Source organism: Euprymna scolopes, chromosome 10 (assembly GCF_053919585.1).
Source record: "Euprymna scolopes isolate OS-2025 chromosome 10, ASM5391958v1, whole genome shotgun sequence".
Taxonomy (NCBI): domain Eukaryota; kingdom Metazoa; phylum Mollusca; class Cephalopoda; order Sepiida; family Sepiolidae; genus Euprymna; species Euprymna scolopes.
The window spans coordinates 125,358,946-125,379,307 of record NC_136491.1 but is presented as its reverse complement, the minus strand read 5'-3'; the positions used below and the strand labels follow the sequence as shown (position 1 = coordinate 125,379,307).

General features: G+C 30.9%; 2 non-coding genes across 2 annotated transcripts; both read right to left on the bottom strand.

Annotated features, from left to right (window-relative positions):
* Positions 1-2,036: 2,036 nt before the first annotated feature.
* On the bottom strand, positions 2,037-2,118 carry Trnas-cga (transfer RNA serine (anticodon CGA)). Its single transcript has one exon. It is a non-coding gene; the product is annotated as a tRNA-Ser (tRNA).
* Positions 2,119-3,530: 1,412 nt separating this feature from the next.
* On the bottom strand, positions 3,531-3,612 carry Trnas-cga (transfer RNA serine (anticodon CGA)). Its single transcript has one exon. It is a non-coding gene; the product is annotated as a tRNA-Ser (tRNA).
* Positions 3,613-20,362: the final 16,750 nt, after the last annotated feature.

Sequence of the window (20,362 nt, the reverse complement as noted above, 5' to 3'; positions counted from 1 at the left end):
AAACTTACTATTTTTATTTTTTTGTTTCGTTAAATTACGAATGGGACTGAATCTTAACTGAATTTGTGTTTGATTAGAAATTGATGTACGAGACGAACGAGCATCGAGAAGTTACTGAGGTGATATAAACTACTCATTTATTAATTTGTCCATCACCATTTGTTCACTAACAGCCAACCGTCATAAACCACACACCCCGGCGCCTTTCAGTAAACGGCAAAACTAGAATAACAATTTGTCACATAAAAGCTGATTGTCGGAGTGAAATAAAAACAATAATATATTTTTGTAGATTTTTACTTCTCTGTCAGTGTGTGTATATACTTTGTACCAGCGACAAAAGCACATGTAAACATTATATAGCCTGACCAAGGCATTTTGAACAACCAGTATAGCGATTACATAACATTTCTAAGTATATTTTTCATTTCTGTAAAATTGTTGATATAAATACATTTTGCTCGTTAATCATCAGCAAAATTCCTCCTTTTGTCTTTTTTTTTTACACAAGCATCACCACATTATCAAGCCCAAGAGGTAATTCGAGGATAAGGGTTAAAGAGTGTACAGTAGAAATTGGACAATATAGTAATCATTAGTAATGGAAATTCGGTAAATTTTTTTAACTTATATGGAACGGCTCATCAAGAACTTATTTACGTTAGACTTGAAGACAACCATATTGTAGTCAGCCGGAAAGCAGGAAAACGAAAGACGATTCCACAGGCGTGCAGTTCTAAGAAAGAAGCTTTGTTCATGGAATCTACGTTTAGGTTTAGGTCTTTTATGGAAATCGCTCCAAAAATGTCACTGAATGTAAGGAATCAAAAAAAAAACTAGCTAACGATAAATGTTAAATAGATAGGTTCCCAACTAGAGACAGCGATTATTTCCCCTTTGTCAGAAATATCGGTCATAAAATATGAAGACTAAAGGGCTAAATAAGATAATTGAGAGTTACAAGTCTGCCAAAAGTAAACCCAAGGTCCACATTCTACTCTCCTTAAATGGAATGAACTTATTTCTATTACGAGCACAACGTTTATTAAACTCATTTTTTTCATGGAAATCGCTCCAGACAAGGCAAAAAGCCACTTGATGTAAACAGCTAAAAAAAAGTACTTCAAGGTAAAAACTTGCCAACGATAAGTTTCAAATGGAATATATTCGGACTCAGAAAACAGCAATTCTTCCCTCTTTGTCAGGAACATCACTCATGGAATATGAGGACGAAATAAGGAAAGCGAGAGTTACGAGATTGACGAAAGTGAACACAAGGTCCAGTTTCTAATCTCCTTAAACATGATAAGGTAAACTTTACATGTCGCGACCTCAGCATACTCATGGTGAATTTTTAGTAAAATATTTCTTTTGGGCCATATTTCACTGAAAAAAAGTATATTACAAATTATTTACAAACTTTTTTTTTTCAAAATTAAAGTCTTTAAAATAATTAAACAACACTTTTATTTTCATGTGCTTCGTTTCAGTTTCACTCAGTTTTCGTTTCCGTTTCCGTTTTTGCATAAAACTTGAACTCAACCGGACATTTTGTTTCTAGCTCGCGACACGTAAATTAGGATAGATGCTACCATGCTTTGTTTTTGTTTGTTGTTTTGTTTTTTGTTGTTGTTTTTTTTTTTGTCGTTGTTGTTGTTGTTTTTGTTTTTGTTTTTGTTTTTTTTTTTGTTTTTTTTTTTTTTTTTGCTAATGATGGATGCATCGCTTATTGAGATTAAAAAGCTACGAGAATAAGGAATAATAAGATGAGTAGATATGCAGTTGAATGATGATGTATACGATGAGAGGATTTAAAATACCCACCACCCATCCATTCAATACCACAATCAGCCCAGAAAACGCCAATTCTTCCGCTTTTATCAAAAACAGCGCTCATAGAAGGTGAGAACTAAACTACAAAATACACTGTGAAGTAGCGAAAATTACGAAGCAGGCAATAGTAAACCCAACGTGTATTTTCTACTGGATAAGTTAAATCGCGTTTCATCAAGTAATAATAAATTAATAAAATATACCGCTGCGAACAGGATTCGAACCTGTGCGGGAATATCCCATTGGATTTCGAGTCCAACGCCTTAACCACTCGGCCATCGCAGCTGCTTGTTTTCTTGCGCTGATTAATGAAGTCTATTTTATTACTTATCGTACAATACTTTCAGCAGGCATAATTTTCACATATGCACGCTACTTGGTAAAGCTGTAGTTTAATGCATTCCTTAAACCCTGGTCTTCATAAAACGAAGGCCATTCCATTAAATGTCGTATTTTCTGCTGACGTCACAGTGATTGGTACTGATCGTCACAAAACAAGACTTGAAATGCTTAAAAAGAATTGCTATTTTCAGGGGATTAATCCATTCCAAATTAGTCAACTTAGAAAACAGCAATTTGTTCCCCCTTGTGAGAAACATCGTTCAATATATGAGATAACTAAAGGACAAAATAGATGGCTGTAAATGACGAAGTTCTCTCGGATTCTCTCTCCTCTGATCTCGAGCGCGTGGTTCAGTGGGGGAAGATGTGGCTAGTTACCTTTAATGCATCTAAAACCAAACTCCTATCCTTACATCATCAACGCTCTGATCCCCAGCTGACATCAATTGTGATGGATGGCTCTCGTCTGGGTGAGGCCCCGTGTTTTGACAAGCTTCTGGGTTTGACCTTTACTCCTGATCTGAAATGGAACACGTACATCAAGTCTGTTGCCAAGGTCGCAGGAAAGATGGTGGGATCCTTCTACCGCTCCAGAAGATATCTCACTACTGATTCAATTCTCTATCTATATAAAAGCCAAGTACGGCCAAGGATGGAGTACTGTTGCCATATCTGGGCAGGAGCTGCCAAAAACAGCCTATCATGCCTTGACAGAGTACAAAATAGACTTCGTGGTTTAGTGGGGGATGCCCTTTTCTCTACCCTGCAACCCCTCTCCCACAGAAGAGACGTTGCGAGCCTATCCTTGTTTTATCGTTATTTTCATGGCAGGTGCTCGTCTGAACTCCAATCCCTGGTCCCCCCTCGCCAAACTTTCACGAAAATCACCCGTCTAGCTGAATCCACTGTGAAAAATTTCCCCCACTCTATATCTGTGCCTAAATCAAAACGCGGATTTCATGAGCAAAGCTTCTTTCTTAGAACTGCACGCCTGTGGAACTCTGTTCCGTCTGCCTGCTTCCCTCCGGACTACAACTTGGATGTCTTCAAGTCTAATGTTAACAAATTCCTAATGAACCGCCCCCCTAATTAAACACTTCATAAAATCTCCTCACTAACGTGATGTACTTGCAATAACCCTTATCCCTGAGTGGCTTCCGGGCCTTGATAAGTGGTGATCACTGTGTAAAAAAAAAAAAAAAAAAAGATAGGTAACGAGAGTTATGAAGTCAACTAAAGGTTTGCTTTCATATTGTACATATTAATTAAAAAGCTTAAATGATAAGTTAAATTACGTGTCATACATTGTTTTACAGTATTTTTAGATAAAAGTTATAATAAATTAATAAAACAACCGCTGTGAACAGGATTCGAACCTGTGCGGGAATATCCCATTGGATTTCGAGTCCAACGCCTTAACCACTCGGCCATCACAGCCACGGTTTCTGTTACCGCTGAATGAAGTATTTATTTTGTTAGTTATCGTACGTATGTAAAAGACCACAGTGTAACATTTGATAAAAAGAAATCCGATAATGTGCTCGATTATGAAAATACAACATTTTCACAAATTTAAAACAAGAGCTATTGCTTGCGTAGATTAGTGATCATTCAAACATTTCAGGTGAAAACATTATTACGTACTTGCGTGACATGCCGATGTTAGTATAAATTACAAAAATTACGAAAACCGATCAAGTAGAAAAATAATTACAAGTAAAAATAGAAGTTATCGCGTTATCAAGTTTTATTGTGTTTTAATGTGGAAGACTTGTGCAATCGATTCTGTATGACAAACTCACTTATCTCCCTTGACTTAAATTAAGGGTCAGCAAACCGTAATTGTGGATGATTTTTTTGTTAAAACTACATCTAGCACATCTACTACTGGATTATATTTCGTACTTTTTGGAACTTCTACTAATTTCGACATGATGTTCAAAAATTTCGTTTTTTCTCTTTTTATGTTTCAGGTAACACTTGTTACCTGGTGACTCTTCTATTAGTTCAACGTTCCATTTATTTCCATTTTTATATGCATGACTATCTATCTATCTTTCTATCTATCTCCATATAAAATTGAGTTCTTCATCGGAGTTATATTGATATGAAAAGCCTACAGTTTCTATTTAAAAATTGTTAAAACAAGCTTTTTAATATACTCGGTCATAGATATGCGAGCAATTTAAAAAAGGTTAGGTAATTTGCGTATTCTTTGAAAAACGAACTTTAATCAATTAATTAATTAATTAATTAATTAATTAATTATGGTTCCTTATTAGGTGATTTGTTTCATTTAACTATTACAATCAATTCTATTTGTGCATATTTTTACATTGTGCATAATTGCGTAGCATTTAGGATGAAAAATTTCTATCACACACATTATATATATGTGGGCATTCGCACGCTCGAAACATGCATGTCGTAGATTACTGTTTAAAAATAATAATAATAAATAAATATATTATTTGTTTATGTCCAAATAAAATGTGGGCGATTTTTTTAAGTAAAACGATCTTCGAGGCGAAGTCACTAGTTAACTGTATTATCGTTAAAAAAAAATCAACAAAAGTTTATAGGCGATAAAAATAACAGTAAAAATTATCTAGGACTTCATAACGTAACGGATTATTCGCCGGACTGTAATACATATGGTTTGGGTTTCAATTTCTGGAAACAGTCAAGGTACTCTCTACCTCTACCTCGAAACATGCATGTCCGTAGATTTCTGTTTAAATAATAAAAATGAATATATATATATATATATATATATATATATATATATATATATATATATATATATATATATATATATATATGGTGGGGGCAGACAAATTAGAAACATTTTTTAAAAGAGATTTATCGGGATAATGCAAAGCTCAGCAATTGATGTGGAGTTTATATAAAAGAGGAAAATTTAATAAACGACAATATAAAAATATATACTAATGCATATAAATTTAATCGTTGATTTAATGGTGTGATTACACCAATTAGGCTTCCAAACACAAATACGTATAAAAACCATATTTATCCTGCGCCTCTAATTGATGTACGTAATCTCCCCATTGAATCAACGATAGAATTTATATGCATTCGTATCTATTTTTATATTGTCGTTTTTTTTCTTTATATATATTTTTCTTTATATATATATATATATATATATATATATATATATATATATATATATATATATATATATATATACTAGCATGGTTGCCTGGCGTTGCTCGGGTGTTTGGAGGTGTGTATTGAGCAAAAAAAAAATAGTGGTAGTAGGAAGGCAGGCTCGAACCCGTATTGCGAAGGTGGAAAAGAAGGGAAAAAACGTGACGTCTTTCCTATTACGACCACTGCCAAACCGGAAGTGACATAGGTTTAATTTAAGGGCTAGACAATCGAAAAGAGGGAATGACTTTCGAAAATATCGGCGAAAAAAACGACCCTTCCCTGTAGAAAAGTGCCCAGTTGATGATTAAGAAATTAATGTTTTTAGCCAATTTTTCGGTATTTGTTGTCTGAAGGGTCGAGCTTAAAAACGATACTGATCTTGTGAAAATCCGTCGCCTCTGTCAAAAGTTGTAGGCAGACATGCAAACATGCATACATAGATTTATATATTTGTAGCTAAAATTTTTGACCCAAACCGATTAAAGAGCCCTATCTCTGAATCTCCTTTATGTAAAATCTCAAATGTTTAGACCAGAAATTGTCTGAATAATTTGGTAGAGACTGCAGACGTCAAATTTTTTTAACTTTGACCCCTATTATGACTCCTTAACATTTATTGTCTTGGGCTCCAATCAAGTTATTAAGTTAGATCCATGTCCAAGGAACCTATATCTAAAATTTCAAGTTGGCGGTGGAGTTTGGTAGAGTTTTCAAAGATCAAATCGTTGAACTTTAACCCTTTAACAGCCAAATTTCTGGCCGAAAATGGATTAAAAAGATTTGCCCAAATCTCACTACCATGTATATCAAATTTCAAGTCTGTAGACTAAAAATTGACAGTCTTTGTTATATGCATCTAGCAGCAGGTAACTCTAATGTAAAAACCTGTTGTTTACTGTATACTCTGTTCTGTGGCAGACATCTGCACTGACAAAGATTAGCAGTAATAGCAAAAAGTGTGGTTGATTCTACACAAAGCCTTCACCACAATAAACAAATCATCTGTGTAAATTTCCGAACAACTTAGTTGTTGTGGCGTCGAAATCGACAGGAGAGAGTCCATTATGCATACATACATATATATATACATATATATATATATATATATATATATATATATATATATATATATATATATATATATATATAGTTAACTTTAAAAGTTAATATTTCAGTGAAAAAACAATTTACCTGGATAGATAAAGCTCTAACAGATTAAGAGGAGCAAGTTTTAAGAAAAGATAAGGAGATAAGAATTAAAGTTAAAGATCAGCATTAAACAAAAATATGTACAAAATAGATAACCCCGATTTTAAATACATTTTAGATTAGAAATGGAAAAGTTAAGGGGGGGGTATCCCCCTTCTATTGTATCCCAACTTTTCCATTTCTAATCTAAAATGTATTGAAAATCGGTGTTATCTATTTTCCCATAGTTTTGTATAATGCTAATTTTTCTCCTTTTCTAATGAGAAGCATTTAGCTTTCAAATGCCATGGCTTTAAAAAGTTCCCATCAATTTTTTTTCTCTAAATTTTAGATGTTATTAATTCTGGGAAACGCCAAACAAGAATATATCAACTTTGTGAATCTTTGTTTTGTAAGTTGTTTTTTGTTTGTTTTTGTTTTGTTTTTAATTATTTTTAGGTGGAGACACACACACACACATGATTACACATAGATAACTGCTCTTTTCATAATATATAACTCCAGGCCTAAACGAACGCAGTCCTCATAATATTATTAGCATTAATAAATTAAAAGTAAAACGCATTTCTTATCTGTAAATGCCAAGCGCGAACGCAGACACCACAATATTATTGTGTGAATAAAATTAAGGTAAATTTATGTAATTAAAAACTACGTTGGCGCACTTCATATATTTACAGATTTTTTTTTTTTACACCGGACAAGGGGAACAATTTTATTATTTTATTATTATTATTATTATTATTATTATTATTATTATTATTATTATTATTATTATTATTATTATTTATTATTATTAGTTTTATTTCATTATATTTTATTTTATTTTTATTTTTATATTTTTTATTTTATTTTATTTTTATTTTTATATTTCATATTTTATATAATTTATATATTACATTTTATTTATTTAAATTTTGAATTATTATATTGGAAAAAGGGAATTTAATTATAAGAATTTAAAAATTCCTTATCACAAAACCATGTTTATGGCTCCTTTGCCTTTTGGCTATAATCAAAGTGTAATATCTGTTCTCCGCAACATCAGCGCCATTTGATGCGGGAAGTTCTCATCTAATTCTCTCCCTTAAAATCCAAACGTACGGACAGACAGTGCCGCTTGTCTTATAAGTAAATATAGAAAAGAACCATTTGGCACATTTTTAACGACATATTTATAAGAAAAGTGGAGTTTCAAACATTCTGGGAAACAGGAACAACGTTTTGTTCATTGGACAATTTCTAATAATTTACCGCTCATTAAGGCCCAAAGGCCATTAAAGGACAACAGTTAATGGCTTGGTTCAGTTGGATGATGAGATTAATACCATGCTGATGGATTCGATGGAGATAGAATTTGATTAAAAAGACGGCTCAACAAAAACCTGTTAACATTGGACTTAAAAAACGACAATGATATATTTGGTTGGGATGCAGCTCTGTGGTATTATGTTCCAGGGATAGACACTTCTGGAAATTACATTTAGCTCCATGTACACAGAGAAAGAAAGAAAAATTCCTTGCGGTGGTTGTAAGTAGAGTGTTCGCCGTGAAAGTTTTTCAATGGAGATCGGAATTAGCGTTCAGTTGAGTAGCTACTATAAAAACAAAGATAGAGCAGAGAGAGACTAGCAACGTCTGTTATGTAAAAAAAAAAAAAAATTACTGTAAATACGAGAATATGACATCTTCCACTAAATTTCGGAGTCGATTTTGTACGCTATGAAGGCAAGAGAGCATGCTCCGTCCGAGCGGTATCTTCCTAGATGTGGCAAGAAGACTCCATCTTAGTCTTGTTCTCTTCTGTCGCAGAGCAAACACCTAAGTGCTTTTATGAGAATGTTACGATGTCTTTTTCCTATGAAGCGTGTATAACAGTATACACACCATTTGATAATACATGTTGTCTCAACAATTCCATACAAACACTGAACACGTTTTAATGGATTTTTTATTAGACAGTGTAGACAATGATTGAAACGCGAGAAAAGAATAGATGCACCTTAACACATAGGCTATTACATCAGCGAAAGAGAGGATACATATATAATTACTGTTGTTTAGAGTTTTACTCTATATAAAAAAATAAAAAAAATCTCGCATTGTTCTTGGCTTTAATTTTACCTTATAATTTTCTTCAACAATGCTTCAAGCAAACGACAACCTACTTATATATATATATATATATATATATATATATATATATATATATATATATATATATATATATATATATATATAAATGTTTAGAGGTACAGAATTTATATACAGTTTTGAAAATAATAAGCGGAAGTTTCTCAAAAGCTCTTTCCGCTATCATCTCATCAGGAGAAAATCGATAGCGTACAAAATAATATTATGTCGAAAATAAAGAGTTCTAATGGGGAAGTTATTGAATGTGCCAAAAGTACGGGGACACTAAAATACAATACGTTAATAAATTTATTTTAGTATCCCCGTACTTTTGGCACATTTAATAAGTTCCCCATTAGAACTCTTTATTTTCGACATAATATTATTTTGTACGCTATCGAAAAAAAATAGCAACAAAGATAGCCGAAAGAGCTTTTGAGAAACTTCCGCTTATTATTTTCAAAACTGTATATATATATATATATATATATATATATATATATATATATATATATATATATATATATATATATATATATATATATATATATACTAGTTGACTGTCCGGCGTTGCCTGGTCGTACAATACGCTTAAACATGATGTTTTGACGCATGCAGATTGCCTATGTTTATTATAGAATCAATCCTCTATTTATTATTACGGACTAATTCGTAAAAATAACTAAAAGAAAAAAATAAATAATAAAAATAATAATGATAATGTTCATCAAATTCTGCCTGTGTTTGCTTACAATATCACGTCAACTGATGTTTGAGCTTGACAATCTTATGCATAGTTTTTTTTTTCTCTCATAGATTAAAAAAGAAAAATATTTATATGGAAATATTTTACGTTACACCGGACAAGGGAAACAATTTTATTATTTTATTATTAAGTGCTCGCTTTGCAATGCGGAGAAATGCCATATTCTACAGTTAATTCACGACCCAGGAATAAGCTGCTTAAATGTGTGGAGCGAATCCATGAAAAGTTGTATTCGCTAAAAGAGAGCATTCCTTATGAACTGGGAAAGTAAAAAAGACGAAATCTGAATTGTAAAAAAAAACTTTGGTTTTAAAAAGAATTTTTTATTTAAAAAAAATTATATATATATATATATATATATATATATATATATATATATATTATATATATTTTTTTTTGTATATTTGATATATTTTTTGTTATATTTTTATTACTATATATTTTTTAAATTCATTTTATTTTAATTGATTTTATTTTTATTTCATTTCATTTCTTTTTATTTTATCTTATTTTTATTTTCATATTTTATATAATTTATGTTATATTTTATGTATTTAAATTTTAAATTATTATATTGGAAAAATGGAATTTAATTATAAGAGTTTAATATAGTATACAAATCCCTTAGGCAAGATAAGCATCCCCCCACAAAAAAAAGACAAGACTACATTGAAATATTTAAATTTTAAATATATTATTAACATAAATTAACTAGAAATTTAATTTGATATTGGGATTGGTTTTTAAATTTTAAATCTGGAATAAAATCGGAAAGTTTTAATTTCAAATTTAAATTTGGAATTAATATAAAAGTTGTTTTTTTAATCAATTAAAGTTGGGCTTTAAATTTAATAAAATTGTCTCATCTGATAAAATAGAATTTTATAATAAAATTTAAATGTAATCGGTTTCTTCAGACTACTTCAGAGATTCACATTTTCTTCAGGTTTCTTCAGACTACTTCAGAGATTCCCATTTTACCCATATTAAATAGGGCGGGTGAAAGAATATAAGCATGGTTTACAATATATATAATGAGAGGAATAAAGTTAAATATAAAATATATAATAAAATAATTATTATAAATTTTGAAATGGCTTTCAGAACTTGCAAGATAATCTCCCTTAGACTTGCTGATTTAGAAAAAGTTTGGTAAATTTTCAGATTAGGCCACCTCCACAATTTTCTTTTACATGACAACTTTTATAGATTTTCGACTATGCTGAATACGAAAATCGCATTGAAATTTTGCAGAAATAAGTAGTTATCGAGATATAAAAAGTTGTATTATGCATTGTATACTTTGGCGGCCATCTTTTTACGCGCGTGCGCGCGCGCCATAAACAAATCTACTCATCTATGACTGACACTGCTTTACTTGAATGAAAAAATGTTACCTAAATATACCAATTTCAAGTGTATATATATATATATATATATATATATATATATATATATATATATATATATATATATATATATGAGCAAACAGTTGATAAAATATGTTAAAAAAAACACTTTGAAATGAGTTAAAAACATTTAATCTGAAAAGGAAACACTAGATAAATAGATAGTCCGCGGAGTTTCGAAGAAATACTTTCCTTCTCATCAGAGGGTAGGAATTAGCAAAATGCGGGATCGGATTTTGCATGCAGAAGTATTTGATGAAACAACAAATAAGTCAAAGATTTTACTTGAAAACAAAAAAAATGAAGCAGAGGGATACGGTGAAGAAAAAAGTTGATTACACATGAATGGGTAGTCTGGTGGAAAATCAAAAATCCAGTGACGGTAAAATCCAAATGTAAAACTTCAAGAAAGTTAAAAGAATTTCCATTTGTACAAGTGAAATCCAAGGAAATCCCGTAATTGGAAGAAGATGATCCATAATAATCCAAAGGCAGAAATCCATGGAATAATTCACAAAAATGTTAAAAATTTTATATATATATATATATATATATATATATATATATATATATATATATATATATATATATTATATTATATATATATATATATATATATTATATTATATTATATATATTTCGTAGCGTAAAATCAATCACTTAATTATTATATCAATCAGTGAATCTATCATGCCCTTAACTCATCAGAAGAAATAGCAACAATTAATCCGTCAACAGGAAATGAAGTGTGATTTGACATGATTAAAATCCGAAAATTGTAAGAGAAGCTGCATATACCTTTAATATGTTTCCATTGCGCCATTTTTAATTTTTTCAAACAAAGTCACTAAACCCAACTATTCGTACTACCTATCTACATTAATTTATGAATCTTCTACCAAAATTCTCTATTCAATAATTAGTAAATGTATTCATTCTAATTTGTGTATGCATACCTATTAAAATAATATCAATAAATTATAAACTATTATACATGTTTGCTTATACGAAACTAAACTAAATTACAAAAAACAATTGATCTTTACGGTTATTATAAATAATCAATTGATTTGAATTGAAAACCATACATAATTCATTTCTGTTTACTATTATAATCAAGCTTATTATTATTATTATTATTATTATTATTATTATTATTATTATTATTATTATTATTATTATTATTATTATTATTCCAGTTATTTTTCTTAGAATCATTCAATTCAAAACCTATAATTACGTTAGATTAAGTTTAAAAGTTTACTGAAAATTACTTTGTATCTCGTAATTGTAGATATTTAAAAAAAAACAATTCAATTTAAAGTGAGATAGAGTTAACTCCCTTGGATCAAATCTAACGATATATTAACTTTTCTTATATTTATATTTTTAACATTCATACTATAAACATTCCCAACCATAGTCGTCCATATTCAATAATTAATTTTAATACAGTTCTAATGTCTTTTATTTAATGTTATTATAAAACTAAATCGATTCATATCATCAATTAATTCACTAATCCGTCCAATATAAAATGTTAGCATTAAAATTATTTCAATCGATAGTCATAAGTTATTAAGTTATACTTCATTTCTGATAATGTTGAATTGTAAATTAATTGGTTACTAACATTTACCTTAATTTTAATTAATTTATTTATATATTTATATTATTTATTATCAATATCACCAGCATCATTATTATTTATTTTAAAAGTAATATTTTTAATTTTTACGTTTCACATACTTTAGCCAGTTCAACATCGACAATCTTGTATTAATAAACATTTTACGAACTTGTTACTTATTTAAGTATAATTTTAGTTTAACATTGAATATATCCTAATTCTCTAATATTTAGGTTTCAAAGTTTCCTAATCTGGTGATGTTATTTTAGTTATAATTAAATGAATGTATATTTAAGTGAAAACTAATTCTAATTTTAATTTAAGTTAATTAAGATTTATAAATATTGTTTAGACCTAAAATTATAGCCCATTCCAACTCCGATTTTTCTTATACTTTAATTACCCTCCCCGCCCCCACCCTATGTACTTTAATTAAGTTTGTTTCCCTTAAAATTAACTAATAATTCCGAAATTAATTTATAGACGTTAAGTCAATGAGTATATATAGTAAAAAATATATAGTTTATCTTAATAGATTTTCAATAGGTATATCTTATTATAACTATAACATTGATTTTTACATTCATTCTAACAATTAAACCATTTGGCTTATACATTTGAAACCACTTATCAATCAATTAATAATCACTTGTTGCGTCATATACATTTTATTTTTAGATAAATATTTGGGATCTGATTACTATAAACTAGTACACATGTTTGCATATACAAAACTAAACTACAAAAAAACGATTTATCTTTACGGTTATCATAAATAATCAATTGATTTGAATTGAAAACCATACATAATTCAGTTCTGTTGACTATTATAATGAAGCTTTTTTTTTACATGGGGGTCACCACTTATCAAGGCCCGGAGGCCACTCAGGGATAAGGGTTATTGCGTGTACAGTAATCAATGATATAGTATTGTAGTAATCATTAGTATTGGAGATTTGATAGAGTGTCTTACTTAAGGGGGCGGTTTGTCAGGAATTTGTTTATGTTGGATTTGAAGACATCCAAGTTGTAGTCAGGTGGGAAACAGGTGAACGGAAGAGAGTCCCACAATCGTGCACTTCTCATAAAGAAGCTCTGTTCATGGAATCTACGTTTGGATTTAGGCACAGATAAAGAGTGGGGAAAATTATTGACAGTAGTTTCAGCCAGACGGGTGTTTCTCGTGAAAGATTGGCGAGGGGGACGAGGGATTGGAGATCAGACGAGCACTTGCCATGGAAATAATGATAAAACAAAGACAGGCTCGCAACGTCTCTTCTGTGGGAGAGAGGTTGCAGGGAAGAGAAAAGGGCATCCCCCACTAAACCACGAAGTCTATTTTGTACTCTGTCAAGGCAGGATAGGCTGTTTTTAGCAGCTCCTGCCCAGATGTGGCAGCAGTACTCCATCCTTGGACGTATTTGGCTTTTATACAGATAGAGAATTGCATTAGTAGTGAGATATCTTCTGGGGCGGTAGAAGGATCCCACTATTTTCCCAGCGTCTCTGGCAACAGACTTGATGTACGTGTTCCATTTCAGATCAGGCTTATTAATATCCCAGTTATATTATAGTTATATTTTGTAATATTATGATTATTACTAACTTGTTTTTCCGATCCATAAACTACCTTACTTAGTAAACTTAACCTTAACATTTATAAACATTACTATCAAACTAAGTAATAATAGCATGATCCATTTCTATTCCCTATACTAATTTAATATTTAATTCTTACTCCAATCCTAATTGTATAATATAGATATACGCTCTTTTTTATCACTTTACAATTAAGTATTATATTTTGCGCTACGAAACATATACTGTCAAGAATTCTAAAAGTTAACTGAACTAAAAGAAATAAATTATAAGATGGTCAACATCATGAATTTTGGAATATAGTTTTTTGTCATTTATCATATATATATATATATATATATCAAATTTGTTTTTAAATAAGCAGTAGTTTATTGCTACACAGTCATGAGCATGTTTTGGTCTACTAGTATTTATTAACTGGAGACCTCTTCAGACAACAACCCTTATTTTCGAAAGCGGAATTCTCAATGAAGAGCGAAAATCAACTTTCAGCAAAAGAAGGCTTCTTCTTCTTCTTTTTTTTTTTCTTTTTTTTGTAAATGGGTTATGAGGGTGAAGGTTCAGTGCGCGTAGAACAGGGTTGAATTGGGTGCGAATTTGTTAGTTTATTTATTTTCTTATATGTTTATTAACTTATTTTAAAAAAAAGAGAAAAAAAGAAGAAGAAGCCTTCTTTTGCTGAAAGTTGATTTTCGCTCTTCATTGAGAATTCCGCTTTCGAAAATAAGGGTTGTTGCCTGAAGAGGTCTCTAGTTACTAAAAACTAGAAGACCGAAACATGCTCATGACTGTGTAGCAACAAACTACTGCTTATGTAAAGACAAATTGAAAATGTAACTTGCTCTACTTCTGTATTGAGCCTTCTTGTATTAACCTCGTTATATTTCACTGGTTACCCTACTTTTGAAAAGTAGCAACCTCAAATTATATATATATATATATATATATATATATATATATATATATATATATATATATATATATATATATATATAGCAAATTATAGTGATTCAATGAAATTAAAAAAATCTTTATTCAAATCAAAAAATTTTTATTATTCCAAGTAAGACAAAGAATACTTTAGAAATTTTATCTCCTTATCCTATAGGGTTTCGATGCCTACCATCTCTTCAGAGGAGAAAATATTAGCAAATACTTATAACGGTACTCACCCTATTTGCTAAAGTCAGTTAGACATGGAAAACCATAATCAAAAATTGATTAAATAGAAGTAACAACGCAGGGGGAATTGAAGTAAAGGATATAAAGGTTTAGTTCCAAATTGTGCGGTATCTTTATATCCTTTTCTTCAATTTCTCCTGCTTTGTAACTTCTAGTTAATCAATTTTTGATTATGATTTATTTGCTCTATCCGGTATATTGAGCAATTCATATTTAGATGGGATAATACATAGAATACTACGATATTTTGTAAATCTTATAATTAAAGTTTTCCATACCAGCTGATTGTTGGATAAATCTATTCGAGAGTATATATATATATATATATATATATATATATATATATATATATATATATATATATATATATATAGTCATCGACATACAGTCCTGTTTCGTTGTATCACAACTCATCAGTGCCGCTAGACTAGCACCTCTCCCAAGCCAAGGATCGAACCTAGAACTGTCATGTTGACCGTCGGCAGCTCTAACTCTCGACCACGGAAGCGATGCTCGCAAATAACTCGTCCGAATGTCTATTTAAACAAACATCCGTCCGCTACTTATACAGTGCTCAAACCGCCTGTGTAGTAAGTTATAAAATATATATGGCGATTAAGCTTAATCAACATATATATTTTATAACTTACTAACTAGCTCTACCTACGTATTGAGCACTTTTGAAGTAAATACTTAAAGTTTACGCATAAATTTATACTTTCGTGTATTAATTTTATGTGAGTAAATGAAGTATATATATATATATATATATATATATATATATATATATATATATATATGAGAGAGAGAGAGAGGGGGGAGAAAAAGAGAATTTGAATTACCTACTCGAGAGTTTTAACAAGAGACCATCCTGGAGTGTCTTTGGTCTCTTTGTACAAGAGGTTGTCAGAATAATCGGACACAAGCATACTTCCCCTTACAAGTAAACTCTGAATAAATATTCGCAATAACATTGAATTCAGTTTCCAAATAAGATCTTCTTTGGCGTGTCAACTTGCTCGCCCAAGGAATCGTGTATTTTCTCCTAGCGATAATACTTCAAATAACAATGCTAAGCTGGGTACTCCACCAGACGAGATGAATTTATAGAAATAAAATGCACTTCTATATATTAGTATATTGTATAACGAAAACTGTCGCACAACAAGAAAAGCATAACCATTTTTATAACAACGAAAGGGTTTAACCAAATACTTTCACCGTTTCGTATAGTTAGAAGAAATTTGGACAGTTGAACAAATGTGGAAATGCGGAGTTAGAGCAATCTTTGAGCTCTAGAGTGTTTAGGGGAGTGGATTGATTGTATAAAATAATTGTAGAACACCAAAAGCAAGGAACAAATAAAAAAAAAAAAACATTTTAAAACAAAACAACGAAAGGATTTATTTGGACAGCAGAAAATTGGACTGTGTCCGGGTTAAGAAAGAAGGAATCGAAGGTTCTTTGGGTCTGTGAGTTAGGAATCCATTCTTTGTATATTACCAAGTTGGCAGGATTAATTTTCGATGAAAATCATTGATGCTGGAATGTCGGGTGGACAGGAACGAGAGAGAAAGAAAGATGTTTGGCTTCATTGCTGGTCGGGTTCTCTCTGCTGGCTGGCTGTGTTTTCCAAAAGGTTGCTAAAAAAAAGTTCCTTAGAAGATAAAAGAAATCAATGTGTCCTACCAGTTGATTGGTTAGTGTATGGCCGAATCACTCAATGATGGCGGGGGGCGTTGATTCACAAGAGAAAATAAATAATTTGTGTCTGCTACAAAAGTCTGCCAACAATTATCTTCATGCGTCTTTCCTCGTTGCTTTTAGGGTTCTCTGTGATGATCGTCTGTGATTTCCAAAGAGACCGAAATAGTTCTTCAGGGAACAAATGAAATTAATGCGCTCCGTTTTAAATTAATGCGCTTTGGTTAGTGTGTACCCAAATCGCCTAGTAGGGACACTTCTTCGTATGAGAAAATAAGTCTGTATTAATGGCGGCTACAAATTCTTGTTTTAAATTCCAAGAAAACACCACAAGAAGAGAAACTATGACATAGTTAAGGCGTTAACTGAGGTTAGGGGGGGGATACTCTCCATTACTTCATTAACTCAAAGATAAAGAAATATCCATTCAGGTATTTATGCGTCTAATAAATAAAGTATGCGCCCCTTTATTTCTGAGAGCTAGCTGAAAACTAAAATGAAAAAAGAGAGAAATATTTAAAATATTGAATATATAATATATTCCCTAAAAGAGTGGTTTGCAGGGATTTTTTTTCTTATAATACGCACATGATTTATATATCATAATACAAAAATAAAACATTGTAAACTGCCCTAAATCGCTAGGATGACTCGGAAAAGGGAAATTATTTTGGTACTTGTACAGTTTAGTCAAGACATTAAAAAATGAAAATATCGAAAAAAGTTTAAATTGTATGCATCCGTTATGGAACGAAGTTCTCGGGAAAAAAATTCACTTAATTTCATCAAGTAGTTTTTTTTTTTTTTTTTTTTTTTTTTACAGCGAAAAAACAATTTGTCATGATACTGAGCAAAATGTTCGATTTTTAGGAAGAAAAGCTAGTATTAAAGATGGGAAGGGGTGTCAGCGCTTTAACTGGAGTTATCTTCCTTTGGTATTTCTAAAATTCAAACAATTTTTTTTTAATCCAAGATGGCCGCCTTCAACGCGCTCTCATAAAAACGTGTTTTTCTGCTGTAAAAAAAAAAAAAAAAAAAAAAAAAACTACTTGATGCAATTAAGTGAAAAAAATTTTTCGAAGAATTTCGTTCTATAACTGATGATACATACAATTTAAACTTTTTTCGGTATTTTCATTTTTTAATGCCTTGACTAAACTGTACAAGTACCATTATTTTATGTTAAATTTATATTAAACTGATCCTTTAAATATTTAAATAATTGTTACTTTTTTTCGGACAGGTCTTCTTTCCACCAAGTTTGTCTGGAGTATTCTAACGTAATCGCCTAAAAATTGTATAATCTTCTTTGGGGAGGGGAGAGGATTTAGAGAAGGGTGTTAATGTTCATCTACAATGATACCAAATAATCTAGCTTAATCTCTTATTTTTAATTTCATTATTTTATTTCATTTTTACTTATTACATGTATTCGAAAACAAAATTTAAAAATTTAAATTATTTAGTTTTTGTTTTATTAAAGCGGGTTATCTCCCTTACTGAGTAAGAATCTAGAGTTCTTTCTCTTAGAATTTCATTGAATATAGTTTTGAAATAAAAGCTGTGCAAAGTTTCCGGTGAATTACTTTTGTTATCAATTAAAGTTTTAATAAATCTCAAAATTAACTAATTTACCCAGACCACAGTTGGGTATTCTCGCTGCTTCTATAATAAAAGGATGACGTAATGATGTTTTTCACACTTAGTTGAGGGTCGTTTCGAAAGCCTAACAAATTAATATACATTCAATAAAACGAAAGAAAAGTAAATATTTGTATTCCTGGGATTAACGGCTCCTCTGGATATCGTTATTCAATAATAATATTCGAGTGTTTATTTTTGTTGTTATTATTTAAATTCCTAATAATGATTGCTATTTTTGTGTGTGTGCGTATTTATTAAGTTATTTTAGTCTATCCCCCCTTTTTGTAAACTGCCTAGGCAATTTCTAGGACTAGACTTTTGTGGAGACGAGGTATGTCTTACTTATAATTGTTTGAATTGTTTAATGGATTATGTGAGCGTCCCAAATCATCTCTTGCAAAAAAAAAATCCCGTTGCACAATCGTCTCAAAAACATTCTAAAATGAAACCAAATAGGCGCTTATGTTGACGTAGACAATTATCTAGAGGGGGGGGGAATAAATATATTCAATTGATTATTTAAGTGTCTCAAATTATCTCTCGCAAAATATGCTTGTTTTTGCTCAGTCAATGTTAGTTATCCCCCCTTGATAATTGTCTACATCACCATAAACGCCTACTTCGGTTCATTTAAAAAAAAAAAAAAAAAAAACAATGTTTGTTTTTATTTGTTTGTTTGTTTGTTTGTTTGTTTCGTTTCGTTTTGTTTTATTCAATGTTTTGCTTTTTCCGGTTTTTACGATTATTTTTCTGCTCAAACCAGTAAATATCGAGAATTTCGGAAGGGGTTATTCGTTCTTTTCCAATGTTTGGTGCACAGGGAGATAACTCTATTCCACTTATTGAGAAATTACAGATTTTCCAACAGTTCCATTCACACAAGAGCCCTTCTTTAGTTTATGTTTTTATTTGCCTCCCCCACAATAACAGAGTTAGATACAAGGTCGGTTTTTTTTATATGGAGCAAAATCCAGCTCCCCAACTCAATAATTTGATTATTAACAAAAATAAAAATTGCCTCAGTCTAAATTAATTTTTCCTCTACTGACCATTTTCTGTTTGTATTTTGTAACCAGAAGGTCGACTGGTCACGCCCAGCTCCAAAACAAAGATGTTGCAAGGTGAGATAGGAAAGTGATCAACATTGGGTCATGAGACAGCATTGTAGATGACTGCTCAAGAAAGAAAAGGAATCTGTACCTAGCAAAGTTTACATTTTGGCATCCAAAATGAAAATGCTTAAAATGGTTTCAAAGTGCTGAAACACTCATCAATCGATGAAATCAGATTGACACCAACTTCATTGATCGGGTCAAACCAGATTTTATGAAGAAATCACTATTGAAACAACTTTTCTCAACAACACCGAAAGCTCAACCTGTTCTAACAACCACAGCATCGCAACCATCACAAACAAGAGCAGTCATAACCTGAAGCACCTACTACTCCAGTCAACCAGACATGTTTAGAAAGGAATGTCACCGTTTCAGAACATGTTTATTTTTAGTTGATTACGATCAATTATCCGGGAAGTGGGCCTTGTCGCGATGTCTGTCCACTGCTCTTACATTTACAAACATTACAAGTTCAAACATACTGCATTCACAAGCATAGGTGTTAAGTCATGCACTTACAAATCCAGAACAACCTTCCATCAAAAAGTATACAGCCTCTCCTAAAAAGTATGAGATTGGTCAGTTGTCTAGGTCACGAGTACCCATATATTGTGGACTA